General features: G+C 41.4%; 1 protein-coding gene across 1 annotated transcript in view; it reads left to right on the top strand.

Moving 5' to 3' along the window:
• The window catches only part of CHST15 (carbohydrate sulfotransferase 15), a 360,039-nt gene that overhangs the window by 48,875 nt on the left and 292,527 nt on the right, over positions 1–18,637 (top strand). The window contains exon 2 of the mRNA XM_078644020.1: positions 14,035–14,168. The gene's annotated coding sequence lies outside the window, so the exon portion shown is untranslated. The remainder of the gene's footprint in view (positions 1–14,034; positions 14,169–18,637) is intronic.

Here is an 18,637-nt window from a genome sequence, read left to right as displayed (position 1 = left end):
TGTAGTTATCCAATTTTTCCAATTATTCCAACATTTCACAGTTTGTTTTCAATTGTTGAATTTATTTTCAAAAAAGCCAACTTTCAAGAAAAACGATCTTGTGCATTCAGATTCATTTCATTTTACTTTATAGCTTTTATGGTTCAAATTTTGTATTCAACTTCATACAAGTATATATCTGTAAGGATGATCGTTATGTCCTTCAAATACATCCTTCACTTAATTCATTGGCCCGATGCATTTCGGGACCCTCGTCCCTTCCTCAGGGGCCTCTGTAAACAAATTATTACATAAACATTAATGCTTTCTCACAGTATTTTAGCTATTAAGTTTTTAACCTCTAAACATCAGCCACTTTTACTTGAGCTCACCTGGCTCATACGTGTACATTCTGTTACTAAATCATGGTGTTTCCAGTTCATATTTCCAAATAAACAGCAGTATCAATATGCTATTAATGACATTCTCAATGGTCTATACAAATCCAATCATTCATATCTGGGTGTTTGGTAGCGTCATTGAATAATCACCAATACTGTAACATTCTCATCCTGCTAATATTGACATTTTCAATAGTCTATCCACATCCAATCATCAATATCTGGATATAAGTAGCGTCATCAAATAATCACCAATTCTGTGACATTCTCTTCCTGCTGTAAGTATTTAAATCTGCATGGTGCCTGTGGAACATTTTGGCTAGACATAGAGAGTAGTAGTGTATTTTAAATGACTCACCGATTTGGTGAAACTTGGGCATGTTGGTAATCTATTATATGCCTTTAACAAACTTCATATGAATTAAAAACCTGCATGAAACATGAAAGGGGTTTGTATCAGTAGTCTGTGACAATAATCAAATTTGTATAAAAAATTGGCGCAGCTTCGCCATGAGGTTACCTGCTCTTCGTGAGTGGAGCTTCACCGTTTCTGCAAAGAAACGTGATATTCATATAAATATGCGAAAAAGCGGGCGAGTGATAGAGTACACTCTGAATTTAATCTATAGGAGCGTATGGTTCGAAGTAAGCTTACCGTGGACAATTCTTAAGCTTTCTTGTATCTTCCAGCGCAGTCTATTGATCTGTGCTCACTGCCGGCGATCGAGTGGTTGTACCGGGTTCACGCTAATATTAGCCTCAGCTGTGTTCTTACTAAAACTGAAAGACGGACTGGAGACTCTAAGTGTCCGCCATCTTGTAGTGTCGAAATTCGAATCTAGATACACTGGGTGTTGCCTTTACGAGTGGAGTTACACCGTTTCAGAGAGGAAACGTGATATTCATACAAATATCGAAGAACGGGCGAGTGATAGAGTTCACTCGAAATTTAAACTATCAGAGCGTGTAATTCGAACTAAGCTTACCGGGAACGATGCTTAAGCTTTCTTGTGACTTCCGACGAAGTCTGTTAATCTATGCTAAATACCGGCGATCAAGTGATTGTACTGGATTCGCGCTGATGTTTACCTCAGTTATATTGTTACAAAAACTAGAAGACGGACTGGAGACTCTAAGTGAGAGTGTCCGCCATCTTGTAGTGTCGGAATTAGATTCTGAATACACGAGGTGTTGCCTTATATGTAGAAACTGGCATATAAGCTAAAGCTAAATTGCTGAACATGTGACCTACATATGGAAATGAAAACGGGGCTCAGAAAAAATATATGTATTATGTAGAAAATTTTACCTGATTATGTGGTGTATTGGTATTAATGTTAAGAGTGCATTACCACCTGTCATCACGCTACAGAACACACAATGTATCGCAAAAAATTTTCTCATTGAATTATTCACAAAAAGCATGCAAGGTCTAATTTGTCATTTAGCCCTAACGGTTCCATCGTTTGGAATTTCTTAATTAACATTACTTCTCTTTGAGATAACAATTTCCTGCTGTCCATTCCTTCTCGTGTTTCAATTTTTTCCACAGCCATGAATCGTACTTGAGATATATTATGATTATGGCTTATCCAATGAGCTGCCAAGTTCGATTTGGTGTTCTTATTTCGAATCATACTCTTATGCTCGCCAATTCTAATTTTCAGTTTTCTTTCGGTTTTCCCAATGTACATGAGTCCACATGGACATTTAATGCAGTACAGTACAAAACTAGAGTTACAGTCCGCTGTGAATTTTAGACTTATTTTCTCCCCTGTTCTTGGATGGGTCACAAAGTTTTGTTGTATCACGTTGTTGCAATGTACACAATTATTGCATTTGCGCATTCCTTTGTAGTTCGTATCACATAGTTTCGTTGTTGCTTTCAGAAATTCTTGCAAATTACGACTTCTTGTATATGCAAAGATTGGTTTAGATTGAAATAAATTTTTGAGATCCTCATCATTTTGTAGTAGTTCCCACCTTTTTATGATTATCTTTCTGATGTTGATCGCTCGGGTGGAGAATTTAGACACAAATACATTGCGATTAGTGCTGTTTATTTTGCTTTTTCCGATCAGTAGACTTTCTCGCTTTATTGAATTTATTCGAGTTGCAGCCTGTTCTATACAGGAGTTTGGATAACCCCGTTCCTTGAATTTTTTCCTCAGTCTTTGTAGGTCCTCTTCATGGGCCGTTGGAGTAGAACAGATTCTTTTGCTTCTCAGCATTTGTGAAAAAGGAAGGTTGTCAATTAATCTGGGAGAATGAAAACTTTGGTACAGTAAAGTATTATTTCTGTCTGTCGGTTTTATGTACGTTTGGGTTGCTAGTTGTGATGCGACCACCACAGCAACTACATCCCAGACATCTACTCCTGAAACTTTTTTAGAACAAGGCCAACAACCAGCGAAACCACCCGATCCCATAGTCAAACCAAGTGGAAACCAACCAAAACCAGGAGAAGCCAAAACAAAAGAAATCACCAAACCAAATCTCCGGAGCGGGAAAACATAGTCATTAACATCTCATCGACTCAATTGACAAAAGAACAGATGCAAGTTCTAAATAAAGGAACATCATTCGTCCCTACATACCATACTAATCTAGCGGAAACAGAAATCTCACTATACAAATTCATGAGAAACATTCGACTAAGGCACTTTTTCACCAATGTCATCACAGAGAAAGAACAACCAGAAGTCAAAGAATATGTGGAATTCAAATCTAAAAGCACATATGTAGCACCAGTATCTCACAAAACCATAGATCTGTTTGAAAAACTGGTCCTTTTAGATATCCATAAACTCAATTTTCATCCTACCAAAGGCTCTAACTTCTCTAAAAAAGAAAAAAGCATACTACAAAATTTGTCAAAAATGGGAGAGCTTACATTCCAAAGAGCTGATAAAGGTGGAGCACTTATAGTAATGGATACTGAATACTACAATAAAAAGGTCAAAGAACATCTAACCGATGAAACCACATATTTGCTTTTGGATAAAGACCCAACCATAGAAGTCAGTGCAACTTTAGAAAAAATTTTGGAACATGCTAAAGAGATGGATTGGATATCGGGGAAAACAGCACATTTCCTAACCAAGCAAAACCCAAAAAGACCCCATATGTACATGCTCCCAAAAGTGCACAAGAATTTGTATAATCCCCCCTTCAGACCAATCGTGTCAGGAATAGAGTCTCTTTTTGAACCACTTGGAACTTACATAGATTTCTTTCTTCAAAAATTTGTTTTAAACTGGCAAACGGATGTCAAAGACACCACTGACTTTCTGAACCAATTAAATCAACTGGATCTAACAGATAGCCAACAATGGTTAATGTGTACAATTGATGTGACCGCCTTGTACACGTCAATCCCCCTGAAAGAAGGAATTGAAGCCACCGAATGGGCATTGTTACAAATGGATGATTTGGGAGCTAATAAGGTTTTCATACTAGAACTTTTAACCTTTTGCCTGCAACATAGTTACTTTCGATTTCAGGATGACTTCTTCCTACAAATAAGCGGAACAAGTATGGGATTTGGGGGAGCACCAACGTTTGCTAACATCTTCATGGCACAGTTTGAGGAATCATACATTTTATCTCAAGTTCAATGGTCAAAACATCTCATTCTTTACAAGAGATTCATTGACGATATATTTTTGATTTGGAATAATTCTCAAACAGCCTTAGAACAAAACATAGCAGCACTTAACGAAAGAAACCCAAGGATCAAATTTACACACTCCATCAGTTCCACAGAAATTACATTCCTGGACGTCAAAATAACCAAAAAAAGCATGGAACTAGCAACCCAAACGTACATAAAACCGACAGACAGAAATAATACTTTACTGTACCAAAGTTTTCATTCTCCCAGATTAATTGACAACCTTCCTTTTTCACAAATGCTGAGAAGCAAAAGAATCTGTTCTACTCCAACGGCCCATGAAGAGGACCTACAAAGACTGAGGAAAAAATTCAAGGAACGGGGTTATCCAAACTCCTGTATAGAACAGGCTGCAACTCGAATAAATTCAATAAAGCGAGAAAGTCTACTGATCGGAAAAAGCAAAATAAACAGCACTAATCGCAATGTATTTGTGTCTAAATTCTCCACCCGAGCGATCAACATCAGAAAGATAATCATAAAAAGGTGGGAACTACTACAAAATGATGAGGATCTCAAAAATTTATTTCAATCTAAACCAATCTTTGCATATACAAGAAGTCGTAATTTGCAAGAATTTCTGAAAGCAACAACGAAACTATGTGATACGAACTACAAAGGAATGCGCAAATGCAATAATTGTGTACATTGCAACAACGTGATACAACAAAACTTTGTGACCCATCCAAGAACAGGGGAGAAAATAAGTCTAAAATTCACAGCGGACTGTAACTCTAGTTTTGTACTGTACTGCATTAAATGTCCATGTGGACTCATATACATTGGGAAAACCGAAAGAAAACTGAAAATTAGAATTGGCGAGCATAAGAGTATGATTCGAAATAAGAACACCAAATCGAACTTGGCAGCTCATTGGATAAGCCATAATCATAATATATCTCAAGTACGATTCATGGCTGTGGAAAAAATTGAAACACGAGAAGGAATGGACAGCAGGAAATTGTTATCTCAAAGAGAAGTAATGTTAATTAAGAAATTCCAAACGATGGAACCGTTAGGGCTAAATGACAAATTAGACCTTGCATGCTTTTTGTGAATAATTCAATGAGAAATTTTTTTGCGATACATTGTGTGTTCTGTAGCGTGATGACAGGTGGTAATGCACTCTTAACATTAATACCAATACACCACATAATCAGGTAAAATTTTCTACATAATACATATATTTTTTCTGAGCCCCGTTTTCATTTCCATATGTAGGTCACATGTTCAGCAATTTAGCTTTAGCTTATATGCCAGTTTCTACATATAAGGCAACACCTCGTGTATTCAGAATCTAATTCCGACACTACAAGATGGCGGACACTCTCACTTAGAGTCTCCAGTCCGTCTTCTAGTTTTTGTAACAATATAACTGAGGTAAACATCAGCGCGAATCCAGTACAATCACTTGATCGCCGGTATTTAGCATAGATTAACAGACTTCGTCGGAAGTCACAAGAAAGCTTAAGCATCGTTCCCGGTAAGCTTAGTTCGAATTACACGCTCTGATAGTTTAAATTTCGAGTGAACTCTATCACTCGCCCGTTCTTCGATATTTGTATGAATATCACGTTTCCTCTCTGAAACGGTGTAACTCCACTCATAAAGGCAACACCCAGTGTATCTAGATTCGAATTTCGACACTACAAGATGGCGGACACTTAGAGTCTCCAGTCCGTCTTTCAGTTTTAGTAAGAACACAGCTGAGGCTAATATTAGCGTGAACCCGGTACAACCACTCGATCGCCGGCAGTGAGCACAGATCAATAGACTGCGCTGGAAGATACAAGAAAGCTTAAGAATTGTCCACGGTAAGCTTACTTCGAACCATACGCTCCTATAGATTAAATTCAGAGTGTACTCTATCACTCGCCCGCTTTTTCGCATATTTATATGAATATCACGTTTCTTTGCAGAAACGGTGAAGCTCCACTCACGAAGAGCAGGTAACCTCATGGCGAAGCTGCGCCAATTTTTTATACAAATTTGATTATTGTCACAGACTACTGATACAAACCCCTTTCATGTTTCATGCAGGTTTTTAATTCATATGAAGTTTGTTAAAGGCATATAATAGATTACCAACATGCCCAAGTTTCACCAAATCGGTGAGTCATTTAAAATACACTACTACTCTCTATGTCTAGCCAAAATGTTCCACAGGCACCATGCAGATTTAAATACTTACAGCAGGAAGAGAATGTCACAGAATTGGTGATTATTTGATGACGCTACTTATATCCAGATATTGATGATTGGATGTGGATAGACTATTGAAAATGTCAATATTAGCAGGATGAGAATGTTACAGTATTGGTGATTATTCAATGACGCTACCAAACACCCAGATATGAATGATTGGATTTGTATAGACCATTGAGAATGTCATTAATAGCATATTGATACTGCTGTTTATTTGGAAATATGAACTGGAAACACCATGATTTAGTAACAGAATGTACACGTATGAGCCAGGTGAGCTCAAGTAAAAGTGGCTGATGTTTAGAGGTTAAAAACTTAATAGCTAAAATACTGTGAGAAAGCATTAATGTTTATGTAATAATTTGTTTACAGAGGCCCCTGAGGAAGGGACGAGGGTCCCGAAATGCATCGGGCCAATGAATTAAGTGAAGGATGTATTTGAAGGACATAACGATCATCCTTACAGATATATACTTGTATGAAGTTGAATACAAAATATGAACCATAAAAGCTATAAAGTAAAATGAAATGAATCTGAATGCACAAGATCGTTTTTCTTGAAAGTTGGCTTTTTTGAAAATAAATTCAACAATTGAAAACAAACTGTGAAATGTTGGAATAATTGGAAAAATTGGATAACTACAGAAAAGGAGGAAATACTACCAAACCAAAGCTGTGCGCCAGGTAGGGTCGTGATTGTGTTATCACGTACCACTTCAGAAATAATGTAAAGGACAATGCCATTTATTCATCTGTTTTCAAAACCAACACATAAACAAAAATGTTGTCATTTACAATGCCAATAGCTCTAACTTTTGCAAAGGCGAAACCGTTGCATTGTAAATGCTTGTTTTCTTGTACTTCCCATGTAGCCACCAAGAAGAAGACCAGATAAAGGGGGGTCAACGAAAAAATAACAACCTCTGTTTTGTTATAATTTTGCTTTAACAAATTACGTGCCATCCATAGACAGAGATCGAAAGTGTTCAGCAGTTGTATTAAACTCCTCTCTGAAGGAGCCGATAATCTGTGTTTCGTTGCTGCAAGATATCACTTGGGATCCAAAATAACAGATAAGAGAAGCTCGAGAAGAAACATACAGACTGAAACGTGTAGGACAGTCTTTCCCAAACCGTTGGGTCATAAGACAATTTTTGGTTGGTCTTAAAAGTCCTGGTCTTCTAAAGATAAAAGAGCAATACATAAAGATTATTTTAAATTGAGCATTTATCTTGTCACATTTGCGGTGCATCAAAGAATTAGGTCAAATTGCAGGCTACATCTTCTGACTAATTGCTGTTAGTTATTTTAACATGGGGACTGGTGTTTACTTTTATAATTCTGACTGCAGAGTAAAACCTCCTTTCTGTTAAAGCTAGGGGGGTCGTCAAAGTTAGCTATTATAAAAATGTCTTGGTTCTAAAAAGTTTGGAAAGCACTAGTGTAGAGCATAAGGAAGAGCCCTGGGGTTCATGAGAAAGAAAAGAGGGGAGGTAAGCAGATTGCCTCAATGATTGATGCTTCTATTTCAGACTTCGGAAGCGGTAGCGGCCTCAGTGGTTGATGCTTCTATTTTGAGGTTGTGTGACGTGAAGGCAGCATTGAAGTTCCACAGCAGACATAAAGGACTGAATGCATGTGGCGTGTGGTGAGGCATCTATCACTGCACTCGGTGTGCAAGAACTCTGCTTTTCCCGGCAGCCTTGAGCCTCTGCCAGTGTGGCTTGCCTCTGACCTCGGTGATTCAATTAAGCCCACAATGATGACAAAGAGGAAGCGGTGCAGATTTCACATGGATGGACTAGATAGTGGAATTGAGGGGAACTATAAAGAAAGAGCAGCGTGCGACGATGTGCTGTGTTTTTTTTAAACATTTTTCAAGCGAAGTGAATAAATACTTTTATTTGATATGTTAAAGTCATAAAAAGAGTGGAACATACCACCATGATGAAAACATCATAATTCATATACAGAATAAAAATTGCATTAAAACATTTTTAGTTGTCGTAAGCACCATGTGATGTGGAACCAAAGAACAGCGGATTATTATAACAGAAATGTAAACATATCCATGCTCTCTGTTGTAATTAAAGTGCTAATGCCAACGGAAAATAGGGAGGGAGCAAAGTTCAGAACTGCTATGCATATTTTCTATCCAGTTTCTTAAGTCACTATAGTTTCATAATTCTGAACATTTAGTGGTATGATCGTGTTTGTGCCTAGCTAGGACTTGTCATAGAAAGGCGCTTTGAAAGAAAGGGGGTACAGAAAATGGTCTGAAAAAGACTTAGGCTGGCTACTTTATACCCTTGTGCCAAATTCTTATTTTGGTGTTTCATTTTTTCCGACGATGTGCTGTGGTGCGAACGCACGGCTCCCACGGATGGGTGGATGTGCCAGGGTCAGTAACATAACTCATTTGGTTGTCTGTCAGCTGGTTATTTAGCGTTACTCCTGGAGCACTGTGTAAAATGCCAACGCGAAAACAATGCACTTGTGCTGTTATACCCAGACGTTCCCAAACATTATTTAACAAACTAATGGCAGCTTTGCCAAGAGGTCAAGGGGACTCCTTACTCAAATAACAAAAAGTGCTGCCCTGAATTACCTCGGGCGTGAGGTGGAAGTTTACCGAGCTCCCACTACCTTTTAAATAGACAGCTTGCAACTGCCCCATTGGTATTGCAGTTACCCCTGCGGTTTCAACTAGGTATCAGGAAGCAAGGCATGAAGGGGAGCCTACAGCTGGCCATCGTAATGAGGATGCACTAGGACGTTCTAGAATACCAAAAAACATTCGACTTCGTGGTTGAGAGATTGAATCAACAAGTAGAGATTCTGGCGGTCAGAATTTGTGAAATACTTTCATTTGGAATCACCTCACGTATGGAAGAAAATGAAGTATGCCACAAAGTTGTGCCTCGTAGCCCACTGGCCTACTCATTTCTAGTTCCTGACTATACTTTCCCGGATATTCTGGTTATGCCCAAAAATGCAATTAGCATCGAGCCAACGACTAAAATATCTACGACGCAGGGTGGGGAAATCATAATGGAAAATTTGAAGCGTGATCTAAAGAGACAATCCTCTAGTCAAGCTATATCTGTTGCTCCCTTGATACCCGATCTAACATGTGCAAACACTGTTAGTAATGGTCATATTATATCAGATGATTCGATCCCACCTTTCCGAAGGATCTTAACTTTGATCCATGCTCTTTTTGAAAAAGTTGTGTTGAGCGCCGATCATGCTTCTTGGATTATGACATTTTACAGATTCTGGTTAAGAACGCGTGGGTGCGGGGTTCAACATAAGACGAAACAACTAAAAAGGATGCCGTGTCTCAAACAGACACAGCAAATTTTACCACAAATTCCACAATGACATGTATGAATTGAGAGGGATGTGAATTATGAACCAACAACGCATCATTTAATACTAACAAAGGAATATAATGGTGAAATACCAATATCAACAACAACGGATCCGAGCATTTGGAAACTAGCCCTCCCGTATAATACAGAAAGGAAACAAAGGTTCATAATAAAAAAGCCTAAAAAAGCACAAAGTGCAAGGGGTGCAAAAAAGCGTAGGAGCAGAAAATATGCAGTTTACTCACTGATACAATTACTTAAAGAACAAGTAGAGCATAGTATCTTGTTAGACTCTCCGAGTAATCATCCAGAGGCTTACTACTAAGAGCTGGCAAATGTAAATTATACGATGCAAGAACACCGTTTCAATTTACATTTGCTGGCTCTGAGCCAGGCAGTGGGGCAACGCTCACCCGCAACTGCTAAAACCACCGCTATTGTCCATTCCATGGATGTAATAGAAGTGTACCCAATAATCTCCTGGAAGAAGAGAGCCGTTATCCTTGGGTCAACTTCTAACACTAACAAGAGGAGGAACCAAAGACAGAGTACTAAAAAGTGAGTGTAAAGAGTTAGGTTTGAACTTGAGCATGAAGTTAAGGAAGGTAAGATCTCTGAGCCTACTGATATGTCAAGCTCCAGTAGCTGGTCAATTCCATACTCTTTAAAGAGTCTATAGAGAAGACATAGCATGTGTTCTTTGTGATCAGCTAGAGAGAGAGAGAACATAAAGATTAATCTCTTTTATTGTACTTTATTGAGTTACTCATTGATGTTTCCATTAATTTACTATTAAACAGATCATGTTTACAGATACATTTTATGTAATACCATCTTTGCGATTGCTTAACTGCATGGACTTGAATCTTGTGAGACTTATGATTTGTGATGATAATTGTGGCTCCCTCGTTACTCATGCAGAATGTACAGCCATTAATGCCTTAAGATAGGTTATGAATAATGTCGATGGTTTGCGGAAAATGGGGATAGATCTAGTACCCGGCACTAAGAAATAAAGCTGGTGTCCTTGCCCAATAGCCTTACACAAATTGCTACAAAAAGTTAGATTAGATACAAGACGATTACTAACAAAAGAGGAGGGCAATTTGCTATTGGACCAGATGGTGGGAAGAGAAAAAATAATTATGGCACATATCTAGTAAAAACACCAGGGGTTGGCTACCTGCAGATCTACCTAGTGTATATAGAACTACAGTTCTTATTGAGAGTGAAGACGAGGTTTTGCAGTGTACACCTTGCTAAACATTATCAGAGTGGGAAAAGACAACAAAGAGATGGCTGTGTGAGAAGTGAGCCAAATCTCCTGAGAGTAACTAACTGGAACATATTTGGAGTATGTTCTAAAACTGATGACTTAGAATGGCAAGCATTTATTAGACAACATTATTTCTGTTGTGTACAGGAGACATGGGCCATCCCTGAAGTTAATGTGGATGTGTATACCACTCACTATGCTTAAGCAAGTAAACAGAAATCTGGTTGACCGTCTGGTGGGTTAGCCACTTGGGTATCAGTACATTTACAAACGTCTGTGGTATTTCTTAATGTACCAAGTATGCCGACAAACAAAATAGATACTATACTAGCTGGAGCTATGCCATCAGGGGCTGTCCTTGTCATATTACATTTCTGAGTCCACCCAGGAATGAAAGACAGATGTGAGCTTATCCTAGCTGTCTTTCCTAGCTGCCTATCCTAGTGGCAGATCTGATTGTAGAGATATGTTACACCACAGATTAGTATTCTGCAGCTATTGGAACAGCTCTCTAGGTAAAGATAGGCAAAGGAGCGCAATTCCAGAGAGGATTTCTCGTGGGGGGTACCTGAAGCTGGTATGAAGCACAGCAAAGTGAATGGGGGCTGTGGGAATGTTTTCCATCAATGGTGTTGTCATGCAGGTTAGATATCGTAATAGCCACAGTCCATCTGATGTCCCAGTGAATATGACCTTTAGAGGGGTAAGCGCTTATCTCTTATTGACTATATCTTGATTTATAGTTAAGCCGGATTGACAGTAAGGGATGTGCAGAAAATTCTCCAGTAGTAACCATAATCCATGTGTTGCCTTTCCAACTAATGATGAAATCTGCTAGGCAGTAAGCAGGGAGTTAAGCGTGCAGTAGAAAACTATAATCTCTTTGTTCCGAGTATGATGGAATTAATGTATTCTACTCTGAAAGAATTGGTAATAGTACCCAGAGGGGCCAATGAGGGCAGGGTGATAGCCCTACATTAGTGAATTATTACCAAGGCATTCCCTTTCTTGACAACCACAAAATCCACAAATCCTGGTAATGATGGTAGTCGCTATGGTGGTTGGTATAATGGTGAATTTTAAATTATGAAGAGGGGGCTCTCATGTACTTTAGTGAGGCGCCACAACTAACTAGAAACAGAGATAACCTTTGTGAGACAAAGGCAAAATGATTGGTCCGCCAAGAGGAAAAGGTGCACAGACCAAAAAGGATGAGTCAGAAGCAAAAAATGGGTTTGAGAAGATGCCCTTTCATATGAGTCACATGACTGACGTGTTGCGCCAGGTCCAGTGTGGCTGGAGAACCTATGATTACTGCTACCTCAAGGTGGGTGATGTTGTCCATTCAGAGATTTATGTACCCCAGCAACATACAGTTAACACGGAATATTTCAATGCTTGGGGAGCTACACAATTTGCCAATAGAGATTCAAAAGTGGTAGAAGGGCCCGAAGGTCAATAATGAAGGAGACAAGAGAAGAAAAAGGCATATTGAAGTGTGATAGTAGAAATAAGTGATTACTCTGCATGAAAGGAATGATCTAAGATAATGGAAACCAACAAGGAGTTCCATTTATGAGGAGACCGCCATTTTTTATTGGAGCAATCATGTCTAGATATATTGTATCCTAATGGAATGGCCATGGTCAAATCCGGATAAGTCAAGTTTTAGTTACATATAAAAAGAACACTGATTTGGACGTAAGGAATAAGGTCATTGGTAGTTGCAATCGTATGAGTGTTGAGGAGATGTCAAGCAATAGTCACTGTCTTGGGCAAAGACTGGTGTTCTTCATTGCCCTTTCAAAAATATAAGACAATGGAAAACTGGTGGCTGACTTAAAACAGGAGGCTGAATCAATTGTATATTTAAAAGATAGCTGACGTTCGAGGGCGCAGAACTTACCTCGCATCTGTAGACAATTGAAACAAGTTAATCTCAAGAATAGGCAAAATGGCAAAAGAAACCCAAAGAGTTTCTGGTGCTGGATGAGGCCAGGGAACGGATGGGGCCGGTAAGGCTTGCCTTTGTTTTGTCCCATGTACCAGTTGGCCCAAAATGCTGCCCTTCCAGTGAAGCACAGGACTTGAAAGTAACTTTTTGTGACACATGACAGCCGACTGAGCATGCCACGGTCTCTACCATACGTGCTTACAGTATATCATTCCCCAGCAGACATCCAACTGTGCGAGCGAAACTTGGCCCGCCCTTAACAAAGTCAACCTTCTTCTCTGCTTTTGGAGTAGTTACTGCTAACCTCTAATTCTCAACTCTTTACAATCATCTTTGAATAAGGACAAACTCATTAGGGACAATCTTCTCAGGGTCTACCAGCTTCCAGTGAGCTGGTTTGTATCCTCCCAGTTTCTCGGAGGGGTTTCTATGAAAGTAGACATTGGAAACTGGCATGGGAATTCCAAAGATCTTCCTCAAAAATGACATGTGACATCTTCTGAGCCTATGTCTTTGAAGCCTCAGCATTCCAAGTGACATGGCAGCTACTGTAGTAGGAGGGGGGCTTATGGCTTATTGCTTTAGAGACTGGTGTTATATTGTCAGCATAGTTTGGTTGTAGAGAAATGGGTTGTTTTCATTTAAATTTCACATCCTGTTTCCCTTGTGTTTGGGAAACCCTCCCTTCCTCCTTCTCTTGGTTATCAGAGCCCCTTTTAGTCCTCTGGGCCACTTATTTTAGTTAGTCCTCTACATAGATGACTTTTTACTCCCTTATTCATTTTACCAGTAACCTACCAATCCACACCACAGTGCAGTAGCTGGGGATCAGCCATCACTGAATCAACCACTTTATGTTGTAAGTTAAGGAAGCAACTTCCAGTAGATAGATGCTCCCTGATAATTAGACCAAGCAGTTGTTCATCTCTGTGTTCGTCAGCCCGCCTAACAGCATTTCACATTTTTAATATCCATACTGAGCAAATGTTCCCAAGTTACCTACTGACGCTTTGTTATTCTTAAAGGATGTCATGTACTGGGCTATAGGTGTAAAATGACAATTTTCACCTACCGTTTTGTTTATTCTTGTCCTCTGCTAAATCTTTTGTAGCCTCTCTTCTCTGTACAGGTTTTCCATTTTTTAATGTTGCCATCTTCTCTTCCTCTTACAGGCGTTTAAACTGGCAAACCAACTCAGAAGTCATGAACCAGCCGAGAACATCTTGCCCCAGCTGGTAGCTCTTTGGTAGTAGAGGCCAACGAGGGGAATGCTGACACCGAGACAACAGTCACCGAGGAAGCTAAGGTGAGTGTGCTGCAGAGCTGTGGCACCACATGTCGCGAGCCTACCCTTATCATATGCTTTGATGACACCCTGGTGCCGCTATACTTTCTGGTTCAGCTTCTCATTCTATTTGTAGAGCTGGTCTTCATCGAGGCCTCACTGAAAAGTCATGTAAGGTGTGCTCAATGCGTATCAATTTATGGCCATTAGTTTGCAGAAAGCGGAAAGTTGGAAATGATGATTCACAGTGTCAAGTTGGGGAGTCTGGGTGGTGGTGGACTTGCATGCTGAGATAGCTGGGATTCCTGCAGTACTTCACTTGTCCCGATGGTTGCTTGTGATTGGCACTGCCACTTGTTTTTGGGCACTGGGAGTTATCATTATCGGACTTTGTCCCAGAGCGAGTGCGAGCCAGGAAGAAAAGGAAGAAACAATGGGGCAAATATAAATATAGGAAAACTGTGCCAAATGACTAAGCAGGGATGAAAACCTGCAAGAGTGAGATAAAGAGATATAAAGTGTAGAGTGGTGGAAGAAAGAGACACAATGCTGAATAAATAGAAGAATATGGAGCCTTGCTATTGTTTTTACACATTCAGCAATGGATTCCCAGTTGGCTGGGGATGGAGGCTGCTTTCATGGCTGCCATGCATCAGTGAACACAGCCATCGTCAATGAACCCCTGTTCCTCAAAGCAATGGGCAAATATGTGGGTGTTATGTCATGGAACTGCCTGTGGCCACACATGTTCATGTGCCTGATGGGGCAGGCCTCCACCACGTTGGCCAATCACTGTACAGCCAGGGACATCTTAACCCCTTCCCCCGTGGTGCTGGGGGAAGGGGGGGCGCGCCCGGCACCGCGGTGCTCGTGACGAGCTCGGCTCGTCATGCAGCACGGTCGCGCTGTGCTCATGACGAGCCCAGCACAGCAAGGGAATTATACCCGCGTGGGCGTTCCGCGGCGGTCATGACGAGCTCAGCTCGTCATGAGCACAGCGCCACTGTGCCTCATGACAAGCTGAGCTCGTCATGAGCGCACAAGGGGTTAAAACTTTTGATGGCCCTGAGCCAAGCATAGTGTGGGGGCCCCTGTGAAGAACCGTTTTGAATTTATTATCCTATTTCAACTCTTTCATGCCCTCTTTGGCCGAGTCACCGACAGTGCACAGACACGCTCTTCCAAATTCTAAATGTGTTTACATGTAATATTCAGGGATAGTGATTTGTGTTTTAACCCCATCGCAGCAGGGCTAATTTCTCCCCGTGGCGCGGGGGAGGAGGGCCGCGCCACGGGGAGAAATTAGCCCTGAATTTATTATCCTATTTCAACTCTTTCATGCACTCTTTGGCCGAGTCACCGACAGTGCACAGACACGCTCTTCCAAATTCTAAATGTGTTTACATGTAATATTCAGGGATAGTGATTTGTGTTTTAACCCCATCGCAGCAGGGCTAATTTCTCCCCGTGGCGCGGGGGAGGAGGGCAGCGCGCGGTGACACGGTGCTCATGACCAGCTCGGCTCGTCATGCAGCACGGTGGCGCTGTGCTGATGACGAACTGAGCTCGTCATGACCACGCCCGTTACAATGGAACGCCCAGCACAGCTGGGGGAATTATCCCCGCGTGGGCGTTCCGTAACGGTCATGACGAGCTCAGCTCATCAGCACAGCGCTACCATGCTGCATGATAAGCTCAGCTCGTCATGGGCACCCAAGAGGTTAAACATTGTAACACAGCAGCTGCTCGCTAATATTATTGCAAATAAACTCTGTGACACCCTCTCATTTCATCTAATTGAAATGATTTTATCTAAAAGAAACTAATTTATGACTGTTGCATGAAACATAAACACAACATTTCTCTACAAAATGTCTGAAATAGACACACATATCCACATTGAAAATAAAGCAAAGGAAAGTGGCTTTTAAAATAATCTATTCAAGAATCATCAAGGCAAGACTCTGCAGAACAGAGCTGTTCTATCAGGGGGGCCCTGAAAGGCTGGGGCCCTGGGCCAGAGCCCACAGTGCCCATGCCTTAAAAGGTCTCTGTACAGCTTTCATTAAGTTGTCTGGTTATGAACCGATGCACGTGCAACCCTCTCTGGGCAGCACCTGTAGCAAGTGCTGAACCATTTCAAGGAAGGTCACAGACAGGCGCTGGGGAAGAGGGCTGCAAGCACATTTTTTTCCTCTCATAGTGTCTTTGCGATTTATATTGTTCTAGAAGGAAACAATGGGGCAGATTTACAAGCCCCTTGCGCCACTTTTGCGTCACTTTTCCCATGTTAAAAGTGACACAAAAGTGGCGCAAGTGGCTTGTAAATCTGCCCAAATGTCTTTTTAATATGCTGTTTTTCCCAATAAGTGTTAAATATTAGCCATTAACAGTGAGAAGTTCCTATTTGCATTTCAAAGGCTATCTCTGCCCTCTCACCCACTGGGCTGTTTAGGCAGAAAGTCAATAACTAAATGTTATTTTGCATTTCACTAGTCTGACCAGTGCACGGTAACACATCGGTAACGGAGGGGAGTTAGAGAAATGTTGTACTCTATCCACAATCTTCCTTCTGAAGTGGAAACACCCCTTCTTCATCACACCTAAGCAGAAATAGTGCAAGCATCCCTCCTTCGGGGGATAAATATAGGTAGGTAGCAACAGCGCAACCTTTCCCCATCAAAGGACACATACAAATCTAGCCGCAACAGTGCAAGCTTTGCTTACTCACAGAACTGGTACAGGGTGGCAGCAGCCAATCGAGAAGAACAGATCCAGAACGACAAAATACTACAAGCTTTCATTGGTCAGAGAACAAGTATAATTAAGGCATGAGGGATGTGCAGTTTACAGACAGATCTCTGGAGCATGTACTTAACTCACCGAGGGGATTGTATAAATGGACGAGTAATGAATTTGTGAGTTTAGTCGCCATTCACACTCAGTTGATATTCCACGACAACATCCTTTACTGACAAAAACTGTTCAGTTTCTGAACAATAAATGTTCATAACGTTAAGGACATGACTAGGGGGCGTGATAGGGACATGTTTCAATGTCCGTTTCTAATTAGAGTACAATGCCCTTTAGTGGGCAAGGGTGAGGCCTGGAAGTCTTGTACTCCATCCCAGTCCTGGGCAGTCTCAGGCAGTCCAGTCCCAGTGGCTGATGACACAGCCGGATGCAGGAACTGCTCACCAGTTGATTCCACAACCAGAGCACCCTAGCTGAAATAATCTGAACAGATACACAAGCATAGCGGGAGCATGCTAAGTGTATCTGTTTACAGAATACAGCATGTGACCCGTCAGCACAGAGTCACGGCTGTGTGACGTTAGCCCTCTCAGGGACTGGCATGCAGGGGCGGCTCCTCCGCTAAGGCGGAGGAGCGTGCTCCACTGCTTTAAAGCAAAGCGGGAAAGAAGAAACATAAATTGATAATAACTTTGAGTTATTATAATTTTATGTTTCATGCCTCTTTGCGGGCAGGTGGGGCTGCTGTGCTCTCGGAGCAGGGCAGGGAAGGAGTGGTTTACCCGAACCAGTCATGCGCACTTTCCCCTTTCTCCATGCAGGCTGCATTACAGCCTGCATGGAGAACATGTCCAGGCCACCATTCCCTGGTTGAGCGTCGAACCAGAAAGCTCAAAACCAATCACAACGCTGCATGCAGAGTTGTGATTGGTCAGGGGAGCCTGGGTGCTCACCAATCACAATGCAGCATTGTGATTGGTTAGGGGAGCCTGGCTGTACTCCCTGTGCCTGTCTGACGAGGAGAGCAGAGTTGCTTGACTCTGCACAGCAAGGTAAGTGTTTCTTATATTATAATTTTTTTTTATTGCGCAGTTTCCCTTCCCTTCACCCTCCTCGAGTCCCCCAACGCGCCCGCCGCACCACCAATGAACCATGCTGGCCGCCACTGCTGGCATGCCCTATTTCTAAGGCAGCCTCCTTAACTCTTCACAGGGTTGTTTGGTGTGAGTTATTTTTGCCGACCACACCCTATGTACCCTGTGATGACTTCGGAAAGGGTGGGGTGGAGGCAGCTATGGAAATAACCGACAAGCAGCCCGAGGAGTACAGGGCTGACACTGTAAATGCCCTGGGCTGCTTCAACATCTGATGCTGCTTCTCATCATCGGTGGGTCCTCCCTTCGGACCCCCAAGTAACAAAGGCCTGGGTGTTGGCACCATTTCAGCCTATATAGCCTGCACAAAATTGACTGTAACTGGCACATGCTCAATAGTGCATGTGCCTCAGGAAAACTGTCTGTCTGACGTTACAAAGTCGCTGTTAGCAAGCATCAAATCTGGCAGGCAAAGGCACTGCACTGGTAAAAAAATGTCTATGGTAACTGCTGTTTACAATTACCATACACATGCCTTATAAAATTGGAAAGGAGGGGCCCCTGCACCCAGTATCAGGATCTGCCCCTGTCTGATATGATGATTATGATGGGACGGTGACATCAATGCAAACGTAAGATAAA

Source organism: Lissotriton helveticus, chromosome 5_1 (genome assembly GCF_964261635.1).
Source record: "Lissotriton helveticus chromosome 5_1, aLisHel1.1, whole genome shotgun sequence".
Classification (NCBI taxonomy): Eukaryota; Metazoa; Chordata; class Amphibia; order Caudata; family Salamandridae; genus Lissotriton; species Lissotriton helveticus.
This window is presented reverse-complemented; position numbering and strand designations above follow the sequence as displayed.